We start from the raw sequence: 14329 nt of genomic DNA on the forward strand, positions 1-14329 counted from the left end.
GTCTACTGTGTTCGAGTTATGGAAAAATAAAAAGAAGAAAGTCCTGATTCCTTAGGATCTGGTTGCTGTAAATTTTGAGAATGGATTTTGAGTCCAAAACTGATTATTGGAGTCAAAATTAAACGATTTTTTTAGTGCAATAATCAGTTTTGGAGTCAAAAATCCAAAACGACCAGCACCTTTAACTTTTACCTGGGTCTCCTCCCTGGTGAGTAGACTTGATGAACTCTTAAACAAGTTCATAGAAGTTTAAAGCCAATATAGTCTACATCAAAGATATTATTACACTCCCATGAACTCTGCTCCTAGATTCTAATAAGCAATTATTGATATCCGTTTCCAATTTGATATATTCAGTATTCAAGTGGTGGCATCTATATTTCTTAGCTTCATAGTAGGGAAATGATATTCCCACCACCCAATTCTATTTCTTTGCCAAAAAGGACTGCATTTCCACCTCCTATTTAGGTGGAAATATCATTTCCTTTCACAAAAGATCGCCAAGGCAGGATTTAGCATTATTAATTTGATGAAACCAAGGGGCATTCCAACTTTCTTAATGCTCCAAAAGAAACTTGGAATGTTTGGGCAAGCTATTTGCCAGGGGGATTTGTTTGGGCTGTTGGCCTCTATCTAAGGCCCTGCTTGTTTTAGATTATGACAACCGATTGTAGAGTCCCCAACCGATTATTGGACCGAAAGTTGCACTAAATTTGAGTCAAATAATCGGTTGGGGACTCCACAATCAGTTGTAATAATCTAAAGCAAACAAATCTTAAGTAAGCACAGACAATCTGATCCTCCCCGAGCTCGCAAGTAAGGCGCTGTTCGTGTAAGATTATGACAACCGATTTTGAATGCCAAACCGATTACTGGAGTCAAAATTGCATTTGAGTCCAATAATCAGTTTGGCACTCACAATCGGTTGTTATAATCTTAAACGAACAAGACCTAAATCAAGGCCCTGTTCGTTCGGGATTAAACACTAACGTATTGTCATTATAGCAACTGATTGTGATAATCACCTATGATGAAAATAATCTACTATCATATAATTGTGTTCTGCTGCATAATTTATTAAGTGATTAATTACACAACTTATAATGACCAAAATACCCTTAGATACAAAAATTGCAGCTTTACAAACCGGTGTTCAAATGCAATTACAAGAAAGAAAAAATAGAGTTACAAGCACTGTTTGGATACCTCATATATTGTATTTGGATTTGGATTTGAGTTTTGAATATAAAATGAATAGATTTGCTAGCTCATGTTGAGGGAGAGAGAGAGAGAGAGAGAGAGAGAGAGAGAGAGAGAGGGAGGGAAGGGGGTACTTCGGAGAGGTTGAGGAGCAAAGAGGGTGAAGGAAACTGCAAGATCTGTGGATTTCAAATTACTCATTTCCACAGCACATTTAGAAATCTGATTTTTTCCACTGTCAGTCGCTGATTTGGAAATCAAAGGATTTGATCCAGATCCAAATCACAACACAAAAGGGCTGCAAATTTGAGAAATCAAAATCAAAATCTTCTCATCCAAACGGGCCCTTTTGCATACGTGGGTCCCTAGACTTCTTGTTTCTATTGCATACATTGATCCTGGGAATTGTAAGATGGCTATTTTCCATCTCTCTCTTTCTACAATCAAAGATTCTGCAGCTTCCCACCTTATATATTTATTTCACTCGTGTACATGCGCTTAATTTGCAGTTGAAACGGATCTACAGGCAGGAGCATAATACAACTATGGGGTGTGTAAATAACGTTTATTTGATTATTATTATTTTTTGGCTGAAATTTGAGTTCTGATACTGTGATATTGATACCTCTAAATTTTCATCAAAATGCCCACAACTGTCACTCTGCATTTACTCATTGCAGATTTCTTGCTTCACTCAAATAAAGGTTATTTACACACCCTATACTTTTATTGTGCTCCTGCCTGTAGATCCGTCTCAACTGCAGATTAAGCGCATGTACAAGAGTGAAATAAATATATAAAGTGGGAAGCTGCAGAATCTATGATTGCAGAAAGAGAGATGGAAAATAGACATCTTACAATTCCCAGGATCAATGTATGCAATAGAAACAAGAAATCAAATGACCCATGTATGCAAACAAGTTTTTCCAACTTCTTTCCTTCAAACAAAAAAAAAATAGCAGAAGCAAACCTATTCATAGTCCAATTTAACATAAAATTTATACTATTGTAGAGGAGAAAGTTCTCTCAGATGAACATACACTGAGTATTTCTGCAAGATATATACACGTTAATAAGCGGAAGATTTTCACTCTTATCTTTCCATGCTCAAACATTTTAAGATTCTAATGAAGCAATCAATGGAGGAGAAACATAACTAAAAGAATCTTGTAAAAAAAAGCGACAGATTATGCTCACTTCTGGGAGTGTGATCTGGTCAGAACCAGTGCTCTCAATGGGGGGTGCATTGGACGCATTTCAAACATCTTTACTATAGCACAACTCCTTCAAGCATAGAATGTTCATCAATAAATACTCCATCAGAATATCAAGGAGAGCCTTGTAAAGTGGGGAAACTTTGTACCGGTGGTTTTAATTGACAGCCGGTAGGTAAGAGTGACTTATTGACCGCCGGTAGGTTAGAGTGACATTTATTGTGGAGTCTAACTGCCGGCAGGTAAGAGTGACATTCCGTGTGGAGCCTGTATCTTTATAGTATCTTCTTTCTTACTTGAAAGGGGTGTAAACGAGCCAAGCCGAGCCGAGCTTGGCCAGGCTCGGCTCGGCTCGGCTCAGCTCGTTAAGCTCAAAAGCTCGGCTCGGCTCGGCTCGGCCAGGCTTACCGGGCTCGGGTTATATTAAGTTCACACCCCTCATCTTCCCTGGACAGCCCTATCTAGTGTAATTTGATTACTTTTTTAACACTATGGGGGGTGGTCCAAGTAACAAATGGGGTTCGAAAAATTAAGTGACATATTTTGCCTTCCCTTTCACTCACTGGACAACTCTTTTAGTGTATATATTAATATATAATATATATATTTAAATATATTAAATTCTTAACGAGCCTTAACGAGCCGAGCCTGGCCTAAATCGGGTCGGCTCGGCTCGTTAAGGATTCGAGCCAAGCTCGAGCGAGCTTCCGAGCCCGAGCCAAAATTGACACCCTTACTTGAAATCATAGACTATACTTTTAATTTTCATATTTGCTTTATTCAAGCACACCTTAACATGGATACCAAAGAGTTGTGTTAGGGAATTTAACCAGGTAGAACTCACCAGCTAGCCATTAGGAGGGTGCCCGTTTCCTTATAGGATGATCCAAACAGTCCGATGTATAGAGGGTTAGAATCAACCCTCTCATGTGCCATCCCTCTATAGATCAGAGGGTTAAGATCAACCCATGGAAATGATTTTTGGGGCACACCCTACTTAGGTTGTGGCCCATCTAATGGACGGTTTTGATCATCCTTTAGTGTGGGCTGTACGGTACTTTTTGAAAAGTAATGGACTATAAGGCCTTCCATCATATAAAAACTCTGCTTTCTATATCAAATGTGAAGGAAATCAGATCTGACCCGAGATCCTAGGTTAGTTTTAATTGCATTTAAGAAATTGGTATATTGCATTTCTAACATTAGTAAGGAACATATTTCACTTTGAACAAATACTTAAGGCCTCTTTGGAAGCCACCAAAATTGTTCTTAGTCTTATTTCCATTTAATTTTATCTTCAAACGGGACATTAAAAGCTTTTCGAAAGCCAATAACTATATCATTACCAAAATTATATAATTTTTTTTAAGGGTTTTGCTAGGGCACCCGTTAAGGTGCATTGGGAAAGAGATTTTACACACAATTTTATAAAGAAATATCAAAACAAGTGTAAAAGTATGAAATTATGTGTAAAATGATTGGAAAAATTATTTTCCAATGCACCTTAACGGGTAAGCTGTGATCTGGCGGGGACCCCTATCGGTTTATTAAATGAAAAGAAAGATGATACATTTAAGTATGAAAAGCATCAGCCCTATCATTGAGACACACTAGATGGGGTTAAATAAATGACACAAATGATCCTAAAGAACTAGGGACCTATATCAAGCTCAATGTGTTCAACTTCTTGATATCCTTCATGAATGATTCTAATGTGGAACATCTTTGGGGCCCAAAGGGCCAAATATGCCCCTTTTCGACAAGGCTATATGTTAGGATGGAAATGGCCTATTGTTCCAAGAGGTCTATCATCTTTTGGCTCAAATTCTTGATTCTCTGGCTCTTCCTCAACTTTTGGTGGTTAATGGGAGGACATCTATCCTCTTCTGATCAGCGTTTGTCGGCGATGTGAGGAAGGAGAGGGAGGGGAGTTTTCCTTCTTTTTTTTCCTCTTCAGAACTATATAATCATTATGCAAATAATTATATTTAACTTAAAAAACACCTGCAAGCAAGATTATATGCTATTTTAAAGTTATCAACAGAGGCCCTAAATTATAGTAGTGCAACTTGGGTCAATTTTTGGGGATTCAGGTTAAGATTTTGCCATAAAATGGGGACGGGTTCTGGTTGGTTCGAATTCATTTTTTAGCAAAAGCTCAACCCGGCCTCACCCAATTTGCATCCTACTAAATTTGTGTGAAGTCGATTATTAAGTCAAATGAAGTTGATTATCCTATTATGGGATCTTATCTAGTCAAATCGATTGAGGTGGATAGCCAATGAGGTAGGAATGTATATAATCAAATAAATATATGATTCATTTTATCTCCACAAATGGGTCACAAGCAAGAGGGAAATAGGTGAGTAGGTGAAAGGATCAGGGCAAGGGGAGTCAGAACTAATCTAACTACAAATGCTTATGCTGCTACCTACCACACAAGGGGCCCAAAAATTGATCGTTAGAAAAGAATATTCTCCACTTCATGTGGAATGTGTGGATGCAACTACTATTTAGCATGGAGGATGAAGCTGTAGCAATTCCAATGTTATGAAATTCTTTAAGTCTGCATTTGGATTGCCGGCATCAGAAGTTGGAATCGGTGTCCTAATCCAATTCATATTCCAATTACCATGGAAACGGAATGGAAACAAATTAAATTAAAAAATTCAATAAAATTTTCATTCCAATCAGGATAGAATTAGAACAGCACCTAATTGGGGCGGGAAATAGTCTAACATTTTCCCATTTAATTTCACTCCGTGTCATTTCCGCCCCTTCATTCCATTCATTTTTTTTAACCAAACACTCCGATTCCAGCTCTTATTTTGGCAACCAAATGCACCCTAAGGGCAGTGTGCCTCGCCCTCTTCTAATTTAGTGGTCTGGTAATGAGATGGTGAGCGGTGAGCCACACTTTAATTGAAAAGGTTTCATAACATTAGCATGGAAACAACAATTTCCTTCTTTGTATATGGAGATAATCACATCCATACATGCATTCCATATGTGTTGAAGAATATCATACCATATCCGTTGGATATCAAACCTGTTATTTATAGATGCTTTGAAAAAACAGGTTTGGTATCTTCTTCGGTGTATATGAATAGAATATCATATGGAATGCATATGGAGATAAATCACATTCCATCTTCGGTGTATGTGTTAGAGAATATCATACCATATAAACAACAGGTTTGATATCTTCTTCGGTGTATGTGATTAGAAAGATGTTGATTTTTTTATTCTTTGGTGATGAGCATAGTATCTGTAAGTTAGAAGATGGAGGAAACTTGATTGTTTGTGAAATGAATATCAGAAAAGCTCCATTCCTATCAACGGCAAAGTGAGAAGTTGGAGGAAACTAAATTTTGTAGCCAATCGTTTGTAGTTTTTTTTCTCTTTTCTTACAAGAAGTTTCTTTTTTCTTTAATCAGTTCTCTTACTTCTTAAAATTGATTTTAGTAATTATTTAAAATTTAAGGTGGATTAAATTAGTAATTATTTTTATCACTCTGAGTAGATTTACTTTGTTTCTCGTGTATATTATATAGCTAAGATTATTGGGTTTAATTTTTGGATGCAGATGCAAGGACGTTCAAATTCCGAGAACCAAACACCATGATCAAACAACTTTGGACCGTCGGATCAAGCAATGGACGGCATGAATTGAACCAAGTCGAGATTATCAAGTTATTAAACGACGCTAAAATCAACGATGCAAGATCACTAGTTTATTTTTTGGGAATTGCTAGGGTTCATCTCAAAAGGGCTGGTGACCAGCGACCTCATTAATGAAGACCGTGTCTCCATTCTAGAGGCGACCTCATTAATTAAGACCACAGCTTTTGTCTCCATTCACGAGGTGGCGAGGTGGCTGGTCTGACATTAAACAGACCGAAGGAGGTGTGTTTGGTCTATGTTGACCATTGTGAAAACAATTTCAGAAGGCTATTAATATAGTTGAGTTTTGATTAGGAATATATTACTACTTTGATCTTCCCATCGTCTTCCTTGGAATTGAATTTACAAAACTGAAACTTCAAGTTTTTCCATCTTTTCCCATCCGATTTAAGCTGCTTGGTTTCCAACATTCACTTACCATTGAAGCAGCCGCTTTACTGCTTTTCTTATGCACGAAGAAACCAGGTAGTTCTCAGTCCCTTGATTAATAGCCCATCCTTACTGTGTAACAGCCCTTAATCTCTTCTTTAGTTCCAGCCGACACCCTTCATAACAGCCCCTAGTTTCTCTTCATATAACCACTTTGAAACCACCCATAACCTTTATTATTTGTTAGTTCAACACCCCAACAGCTAGCCCTTTCACCTCTTTAGGAAATCCAGAACAATTCTTGATAGCATCCAATCCCCCAGAGAATTTATATGATGGGTGGCCGTGAAAACACGTGAAGTCTAAAAAAGTAGGTACTGCCCACTTTTTTTTTTATGATCCAAACTGTTCATTTGTTTGGGCACAACGTAAATAGGGTGTGTCCCAAAAATCATTTCCATATGATGATCCTAACCCTCCGATCTGAACTGATCTGAAAATGGAGATTTCCAAAAATCATTTATGGAATCTTCTACAGATCGGAGGGTTAGGATCATCCTATGGAAATGATTTTTGGGGAACAACCTATTTACGTTGTGCTCAAACAGATGAACGGTTTGGATTATTGAAAAAAGTGGGCCGTACCTACTTTTTAAGACTTCACGTGTTTTCACGGCCACCCATCATATAAATTCTCCCAATCCCAAACCGTTATTCCCATCCTTTTTGCTAGCCTAGAACCCCATTCCCTTTAACCTCTGAGCTTCCTATCCGCGCCTTGGGTCAAGTTGGGCCATGATGTAAATAGGATGTGTCCCAGAAATCATTAGGAAGTTATTACCTGAACAGAGGGAAAGTGCAGTAAAAGAATATTTCTATTAACTTGAAGATAGGGAAGGAAAAAAAATTGAAAATTATTCTCCACTTGTAGTCTTGTATGTACATGTCCCTTAGACTTCAAGCCTGCTCTTCGATGGGCTGATCCAGTTCCTGCAAACGTTTCAAGTTGATAATGGAACATGATCCTGTAATAGTGATTCCAATTATGAGATTGGAGCGGTGAAGAAACTGAAGCTCTCTTCTACCAGTTAATTAGTAAATGTTAGAATCACTATGTAGATGCATAAGAAATATTCACCTTTCTGAAACAGGTGGCTTCGTTTTATCTGCCACAGTAATTTGAAAATACTGACCAATTACATGTTCATTATGGCTTTGAAGGCTGCTAAAAATGAATGGAAAAACATTTTAAAAGAAAAAAAAAACCATATAAAAATTTCATCAAAAGATATGTACGACCAAAAAACTAATGCACATACTACTAGAAATCATGTTACATGGGCAAGAACTGAGAGAGGGAAAAAGGAGAGAGACAAGAAATTCATGTTGTACCTGCGAAAGGAAGAACTTAAAGAAGAAACCCATTGGAAATATGCACACACGCACATAGACATAGAGAAAGAAATTTCAAATTGTTCCTACAATTTACATATCTTCAACTCAAATCAAACATCAAATTATCCTCCCAAGACTTATTATGTTAACCAAAAGAATTAACAACTAATAATAACAGAAAAAATCAATTACCCAACTCTCTCTTGCTTTCTCTGGAGGAATTTCTCATCCAGCAAGAACCTTCTCAGCAATACAGTCCTTGTCCTAAACATCAAAACACCATGCCATGAAAGTGATCCCAATTTCTCTTAGGCCCGTTTGGATGCCGAGAAGATTTTGATTTGGATTTCTCACATTTGCAGCCCTTTTTGCATTGTAATTTGGATCGGATCAAATTCTTGGATTTCTAATTCAGCTGCTGACAGTGAAAAAAAATCCGATTTCTAAATATGCTGTGGAAATAAGAAATTAGAAATCCACAGATGTGGCAGTTTCCTTCACCCTCTTTGCTCCTCAACCTCTCCCCTCCACTAGGAAGTACCACGTTCCCTCTGTGTCTCCCTCTACATAAGCTGCCGGATCTATTCAATTTGTATTCAAAACTCAATTCCAAATCCAAATACAAATGGGAGGTATCCAAACGAGCCCTTAGTGAAGCAATTTTTTATTTCTGGTTTTGAGAACCCATGAGGAGAGTGAATTGGTAGGGACGCAGGGTTTGACAAAGTGGAAGAGGGATTATTCACTGGCGGAGAAGCGTATAGATGAGGGAGGAATCTTTTATGGGAGAGATTGGCCTGATTTATATGGTAAGTGGTTTCGTATTCCATAGTAACTGCAGAATTAACGAAATGACTGTATTAAATTAATTATGGGTTTAGCTAACGAATGCCCGATGCACTCGTTAGCAAAACCCAATCATTATTAGGGAACGCAGAGAGATATGTGAATTAATGGAGAATAAGAGCCTTTGCGTTTTGGAAACAAATGGTCGGCCATTTGATAATTTGGTGGCTAGCTTTGGTTCAAATTAATGACCTCAACACGTGGGTTACGTATACTTAAAGTTTACTAAAACACAAATTCAAAAACATCTAAACCATATAAAACATTTGCTTACCAATGTTTCTAATGATTTTAAAGATATATAGAATGTCTACACATAACATCTACTACATGCACATTTCAAAAAAACATCTACTACATGCATTCGTATATAATAAATCTTAACAAAAACGAATTTCTAAAAGGAAAAGGAGACAAAAAGCATGAGACATGTCTCACATGACATGAATCCCTCACATGAAAATTTTCAGTTGTGAAGCTATCTTTGGCTCCCAATCAATATGCCTCTAGTTTTATAATAATGAATTCTTAGAGGCATATTTTTTTATTAATAAACCGCATCCTAAAAACCCTTCTAATTGTTTCCTTAGCTTCAGTAGATTTCGCATCTCTATATTCTTCCCTCTTAGAGTCATATTTTTGGTATTTGCTAAGGTCCATCGCAAAAGGCTTTTCGCGGCTGCTCAGACCAGCCACCTCGTGAATGGAGACAAAAGCTGTTGTCTTCATTCACGAGGAGGCTGGTCTGACGTGCAATAGACCACGAGGAGGCTGGTCTGACGCGCAACAGACCAACCACGAAAAGCCTTTTGCGATGGACGCTAGCAATTCCCAATATTTTTTTATTAATAAACCGCATAGGCATATTTTTTAATAAAAATCTTTTTTATTAATAAACCGCATCCTAACAACCCTTCTAATTGTTTCCTTAGCCTAGTTAGATTTTCCATCTCTATTCTTCCTTAAAGCTATATCAGATTTTGCAGCTAATATTTAGAGCGGGGATAACAGTGAGAATTTCTTCTCTCTCGTGTTTTTCTTTACTCTATTTTCTCTCTCGTGTACTCTCTTTTTCATTGTATATGATTAGTTACTAATCATATACTAAATAAAATAATAAATAAAAAGATCTGAAAAAATGTTTAGCTAAGATTGAATCCATCCAAGAAAGAGAAATGATATGATGCCCGACCGTCAAAATAAAGGGCAGAGAGAGACAAAATCTCTTTCCCTTGATTTTAATCCAAGGGGAAGCACCGTTTTTTTTACTTTTCCTAGGTTCAAAAACCAAGGCAGCAGTTTTTGTCTGCTTCCGCCCTTTACATTTTCATATAATTTCTCTCCAAGAAAACACTAGCTTTCCCTGTCATTGTCAATTTTTCAATACCTGATATTTACTATCTGCACTCTTTTTAACCTTTTGTTATGCATTGCATATGCCACACGATGAGATGTTGCACATAGGTGATGGAAAAGCTTCTTCTTTTTTTGAGGGGTAGGTGATAGGAAAAGCTTACCCCGCATGTGAGAAAAAAACTTGCGTGAAAATATCAACTCACAACTCACAAGTGTCATATTCAGAGGATGACACTGGGTTGAGAAGCACATCCGTATCTATGGATTTTAGGCTAGTATCGTGGCCCGCGATATCTATGGGTGTAAAAATGCTGGGTCCCACCCTAACGCATAGGTTTTGGTAGATACTGTGGCCCCATCCCATCAATAACGTGAGGGAGATTGTGGGAACCACCCCTAGTTTAAAATTGAAAGGCGACCCTGTAAGGTCGCCCAATTGGATCAATTTCATGAAGAAGATTTTAAGGGTGTGCCACATAGGATTTTAGGGACGCCCAACTGCACATTAACGCACGAAGCCAGAAGTTCCACATAGATGCATGGAACATTTATGTAACCTGAATTTTAATTCTGTGTGGTTTGATTATCATATTTTCATGGATTTCATGTAGGTCTAAATCTTTATGAGAATTTTATTCCACATTTGTATGATTTTCACACCGTACTCCAATTAGATGAAATAATACTTTAAATGATTTCTAGTAAAATCCAAATGTATTTTTAGGCCCTTCAAGTGATTTTATCCTTTTCTAATCGAAAGTTAGAAACCAGAAGTTCAGCATCATATAACAAGGTCAATATCAGTTCCAGTGAATGTAAAAAGCAGAAATTTAAGAAGGACGGATTCTTTGGGAGGTCTGATCCGTGTCATTTCCACAAAGCCACGTGTTTCAGTGGTTGATGGTGCCACACCAAATCATAACCCGGCTTTAGAAACAGGTATGCCTATGGTAATGCTGGGTTTCACCTAGTTATAAATGTATCCCCCCCCCCCCCTCCGGCTGGCTAACGTAAACGTTGGAATTCACGTATATGTCACTTTCCCACCATTTGACCGGTCTCTCTCTCTCTCTCTCACTCTCCACACACACACAAAACAGGAACAGTTGGTGGGCCCAACAGAAACTGTTGGTGGAATCGTGGGCCCATCTTTGAACAACGTAGGCCCCGCCCATACCACACCATAGATAATCCAAACTGTCCATTTGATGGGCCATAAACGTAAATAGGTTGCGTCCCAAAATATCATTTCCATAGGCTGATCCTAGCCCTCCGATCTAAATAGAAACTACATCTTATGCAACCTCTATAGATTGTAGGGTTGTGATCATCCTATGGAAATGATTTTTGGGGCACAACCTATTTACATTGTGGCCCATCAATGAACGGTTTGGATTATCCTATGATGAGGTATGGGTGGGGCCTACGTTGTTCAAAGATGGGCCCACCATTCCACCAACGGTTTGTTGGGCCCACCAACTGTTCGTGTTGTGTGTGACTATGTGTGGAGAGAGAGAGAGAGAGAGAGAGAGAGAGAGAGAGAGAGAGAGAGACCGGTCAAATGATGGGAAAACGTTAACCAGCCGTCAGCGCCCTAGATTTAAGATTTACATTTACATTACCTACTGTTGTCCAGATTATGTTCCTTGATCGTTGTTTGTTCTTGAAGTTTGTGTCACCTAATCTGAATTCTTACAATTTTGTTCATACATGCATGCACAGTCATTATAGAAATAAATAATGAATTTTGCATCCTATTCTTCGATTATTCTCGTTAAAATTTCATTACAGCAAATGAAGATTCTGGTGAAGATATTCATGAAGAATATGCAGTGTGTAGAATTTGTTTCGTTGAACTTGGGAGGGGGGTGAGACTCTTAAATTGGAATGTAGCTGGAAAGTTGAACTTGCACTTGCACACTCAAGTGTGCAGTGAAATGGTTTAGCATTAAGGGTAACAAGACATGCGATGTTTGCAAGCAAGATGTTCAAAATCTACCTGTAACTTTATTAAGAATACAGAATGCTTAGCTACTAAACAGCCGGGAATTGGATTTAGGCAAAGAGAAGTTGCACGCTACTGGTGTGGGGATTCGGAAATTGTGATTTTTTTATCCACTTTGATATCATTCTCAGTTGTTATTTATTTTGAAATTGATACGTCTCTGATGGGTGATGGTTTCCCTGACCAAAACATTCCTTTTACATTTTTGCTCCGTTTCTTTCGATGTAAAAATGGACGTAAAATTTGTTTTATGTTGTAAAAATGAACATAAAACAAATTTTATGTCCATTTCCACGTCTAAAGAAAATGAGTCTTTGTTGTTGTTAACACTAATTGTCGATTTGATGATCATGCAGTTGGTAGAGTTCCGCCTTTAACTTACTGCGCTCATAGAAGAAGGTGAAAGATCCCGGAGATCTAGCTTTGAAGGATCTCAACTAGCTCACAACTAGAAATCAATGTTTACAAACAAAGAGAAATTATATGGTGTAAGGGCTTACAACAATAAGGCCTTTGTACGGTGGAAGTACCATCCTTGATGTCTAATCCAACAGCAGCTCCTCAAAAAGTGAGCTGCTGTTGGATCAAATATCAAGGGCCGTACCCCTACTGTATTGTTGTAAGCCCTTACACCATATAAAATCTCACAAAAGAAAGCTAAGACTGGATGACAAGAAGTAGAAATTAAACTGAGAATGTAAACCTTTTACCGATTGGAGATCACCCGGAGAAAATAGAGATGAAGATAGAAGAGCTTACACTGGAGAAAGCTTTTCCTCCACCTCTAGAACTCTGGAGAGTGTTTACGTTCTCTCCCTGCATATGAGCGGGAGAGTCCTCTTTTAAATGGGATCATACATATTAGCGTGTCTTTTCTCAATCGGTTAGGAAGTTGACAGAACCATATACGGTGTATAAGTTAGTTGAAGCCTAATGTCTTAATCACATGATTGTGAGATCCGATCTCTAACAACTTTGTTTGACGTGATGGGTGAGATCGTGGAATCCGTCATCAAAGGAAAGTGAAAGGTGATTTACTATGACTCGTTCAATGGTCCCATGACACATGTCCAAATCTGAAGGGTGGGTCCCGATTTCATCTCTAACATATTGGCCCCCACATCCACTACCCTTCCATGGGCCGAGGAAGTAGCTTATGGGGAGAAATTTGAAGTGTTGGGGACCTTCTGCTTGACGGTACAAATTCGGAACCGATCATTCTTTCTGGACCTTTGCATTGTTATATAGGCGAGGAGTCTGTATCTCTTTATTCGAGAAGCTAAAGAGTTATTAGAAGGAGCTCGAAGGTCGTGCGTCGGTGAATGAAATCATTACATTGTCATAGGAATTCGAAACGTCGGCTGCCAATATTCGATGGCGGAGATGGGAAATGTCACTGTCATAATGGGGTGTTAGTCCCATCGCATTTCCTATGGTGCCACGTGTCTGGACGGTGGGTTTTTAAGAGACGGGATTCCTGTCTGGTACAAAATCTTCTATTTGTTCCTGAATTTTTTTGGTTCTTGGGACTTTTGTGGAATTTCCGCAGGAAACCCACGTTTGGTTGCTAGGCCCAAAATAATCCCAGGAACCAGAATAACTCCGCACGAAACCCTACCCTGGAAAAAAAATACTCCCAGGAACCAAAATAATCCCAGAAACAAAAAATAAGCTTGCAAAAGAATTTTTTTCTTCCCAACAGTTGAAGCAACCAAACAAAGCATTTTTTTCCCACTATAGTCCGGTCAACCAAACATGGGATTTTTATTTTACCGGGATACTACTAGGGAGTTTTTTTTTTTTCCACCAATCTCCTAGGGAGTTTTTTGTTCCATAGAAAACCCAAGAACCAAAAAAATTCCGGCAACCAAACGGAGCAGGGCATCTTTTTCTTTCCCTCTTCCGTGTAAGTTTTTCTGTATTTTCTAAAAGTTTCCATGTAGTCCCATTCTTCCATTCGAGGCGAAGGTGCCATGGTTTCTATTATCGAGCTAAGCTCGAGGGCAGGAAGTGAAGAGACGCAGCAAGGATCGGAATCGGAGCCGGTGGGGAGGAGAACCAGAAAAGAAGGGTGGGGAAGGAGTAAGAAGAAGCTTACAGCCAGCCTCCTCCTCTCCAAATCTTTCATTTGGAGAGGAACCTCCTAGGGCATTTTATCGAAGGCTATCGGCTCTACCTCAAAGAGGTTTTTTTTCTTCTTCTTCTTTATCGCTTTCTTTCTGCTCAGTTCCAACTTTACTGCAAGGCTCTTAATATTTTC

General features: G+C 38.4%; 1 long non-coding RNA gene across 1 annotated transcript; it reads right to left on the reverse strand.

Moving 5' to 3' along the window:
* Positions 1-1104: 1104 nt before the first annotated feature.
* Positions 1105-2504, reverse strand: LOC143855149 (uncharacterized). Its single transcript, XR_013237710.1, has 2 exons — positions 2398-2504; positions 1105-1498 (listed from the first exon to the last, which is right to left on the reverse strand). It is a non-coding gene; the product is annotated as an uncharacterized LOC143855149 (long non-coding RNA).
* Positions 2505-14329: the final 11825 nt, after the last annotated feature.

The sequence above is a fragment of the Tasmannia lanceolata genome, unplaced genomic scaffold (genome assembly GCF_043159265.1).
Source record: "Tasmannia lanceolata isolate RefF3 unplaced genomic scaffold, GAP_Taslan_0.1 ptg000020l, whole genome shotgun sequence".
Taxonomy (NCBI): domain Eukaryota; kingdom Viridiplantae; phylum Streptophyta; class Magnoliopsida; order Canellales; family Winteraceae; genus Tasmannia; species Tasmannia lanceolata.